The following is a 2,500-nucleotide window of genomic DNA, read 5'->3' as shown; positions in this document are numbered from 1 at the left end:
CATAAGACTCACTTCTGTACATACACAAATTATATATATATATATATATATATATATATATATATATATATATATATATATATATATATAATAAATATATATAATAAATATATATAATAAATATATATATAGATATATAAATATATATATAAAAAAAATTAATAAATATATAAAAAAATAATATAAATAAAAGAAATAAAAAATAAAAGAAATATATAAAATAAGAAATATATAAATAAAGAAATATATAAATAAAGATATATATATAAATAAATATAAAAAATATAATAAATAAAATAATATAAAATAAATATATATATAAATAAATAATATATATAAATATATAGATATAAATAAATAATATAGATAATATAAAATAAATATATATAGATATATATATATATATATAAATAAAAAAAATAAATAAATATAGATATATATAAATATATAATATAATAAGAAATATAAAAAAATAAAATATATATATATATTTTATATATATAGATAATTTTAATATATAATAATATATATTATATATATATATAGTATATTATATAATATATATTTATTTATTAATATAATATATATTGATTATATATATTTATATTATATATATATTTATTTATAATATCATTTAATATTTATAAACTGTAGTCTTATTTTTAATAAATCTAGATTTTGCATTGTGGGTTTTTTTACCATTATATATATATATATATATATATAATATATATATATATATATATATATATATATATATATATAATATAAATATATGTAGAATTATTGAAAAGTGAGAAAAGTTTCAAAATCCTACTGGATTTCATCTTCATGTCTAAAGACAAAAGGAAAACACATGAAATTGTTGTCTCATTTATCAGTAAAACCTGATTATGCACTGTTTGTTTTTCTACTATAGTATCAACACAGTAGAGTGTTTTTCCATTCATACAGGTAATAAATAGATAAAGATAAAAATATACATACAGACATAGACATACATACATAGCCATAACTATATGTCTTTATCAAATCATGCAGAACTAACAATTATGAAAAGGAATCATAAATTCATAATTACACAGGACAGCCTTATCCTTTTCTCAAACATCATAAGAAGTATCAATAATCAACTAATCTAATCTCAATACAATAATTTTAAATATGAATCAAACCAGTCACAGAAAGCCAAGATCAAAATTCATGCTTAAAATATTGAAAATACCTAGGACTCAAGAGCACATAATAAATGGCTGCATTACTACCCGTACCCTTCAGTAAATGCACAAGACAACAAAAATCAGAACAAAATTACAACACCCAAGCTAATATCAAAACATACACTAATATAAGCAATGCAATTTCCTTTACATGCATTCTCAGCAGTTGTTGTTGGAGCTTTCTTATCTGATTAAGCTTTTCTCTTGGTTATCCTAGTCATAATCTTGTCTTAGATTATCATGCCAACATCTTGGGACATCAAGAATCATTATTATATATCCACAAGAATAATCATAAACTGAGCTCAAGCGCAACAACAGCCCCTTCCCCCCTACCCACCCAAAAAAAAATTGCTGAACAAATATCCTTGCAAAGGAAAATGTGACACAAATAAGTACATCCTGTATTTCATATTTATGTAATTCAACTTTAAAGCATTATTATAAAAACAATGCCCAGTTTATTTTATAGATGGATGTGGAAAAACAACTTGGAGTCAATAACAAAATTATAGTGGAAATGGGTCACGTCACAGCAGGGCACAAGTTTTCTTGCTATTAGTTTCTGCACTACCAGTATAATACAATTCCTGCACTCTATAAATTAGTTGTATCTGCATCATCTATTCAGAGCTTTGACTCAAAAAGCATTTTGTACCCTTTTCACCCTTAACCAAAATGCAGCTCTTGAGCTTTGGTTGTCATTATAAAGCCCATTCAGGCTGTAACACTTTGAAAATTGGTTGAAAGATATACAGAAAGACAGAGATACATATGACCTTATCTTTGTCCCTGACATTTTTAGCAAGAATGTCCGATTGCCATTTTATTATACATTTCAGTGGCAAAAAAAAAAAAAAAAAGAAACTACATCTTTTCAGAATAAAACAATTTTTCACATTCTCCAAAAATTAATGACATTTTATCTGTTATACCACCTTTAGTGGTATATAACATATAAAAGGGTTTATGGAGAAAAGATTTTGTGAATGATGATAAATGAAATATCCAGTTCACATAATGAGAGAGGCACACATTAACACAATGTTGCCAGAAACTGTGATGCTCACTGTAGTGATATTTATCTATACATAAAAGGTCAGTCTGCAAGGAGTTAATTAGTAGTCTATGTGAATGATTTTCCCATTCCTTGAGTTTTTGAGAAAAGTTGTTTTTTATAATGTTTTTATTATCAATGCTGTAATTATCATTACTGACATTATAATCATCACAATGTCATTGACAATACTAACAGCAATATAAAGTCAAATAAAATATTT

The 2,500-nt window shown here is 23.0% G+C and overlaps 1 protein-coding gene across 2 annotated transcripts in view; it reads right to left on the bottom strand.

Moving 5' to 3' along the window:
- LOC119575269 (ran-binding protein 3-like) overlaps window positions 1-2,500 on the bottom strand; it is a 50,522-nt gene that overhangs the window by 43,778 nt on the left and 4,244 nt on the right. The window lies entirely within an intron of this gene.

The sequence above is a fragment of the Penaeus monodon genome, chromosome 7 (assembly GCF_015228065.2).
Source record: "Penaeus monodon isolate SGIC_2016 chromosome 7, NSTDA_Pmon_1, whole genome shotgun sequence".
In the NCBI taxonomy this organism is placed as follows: domain Eukaryota; kingdom Metazoa; phylum Arthropoda; class Malacostraca; order Decapoda; family Penaeidae; genus Penaeus; species Penaeus monodon.
This window is presented reverse-complemented; position numbering and strand designations above follow the sequence as displayed.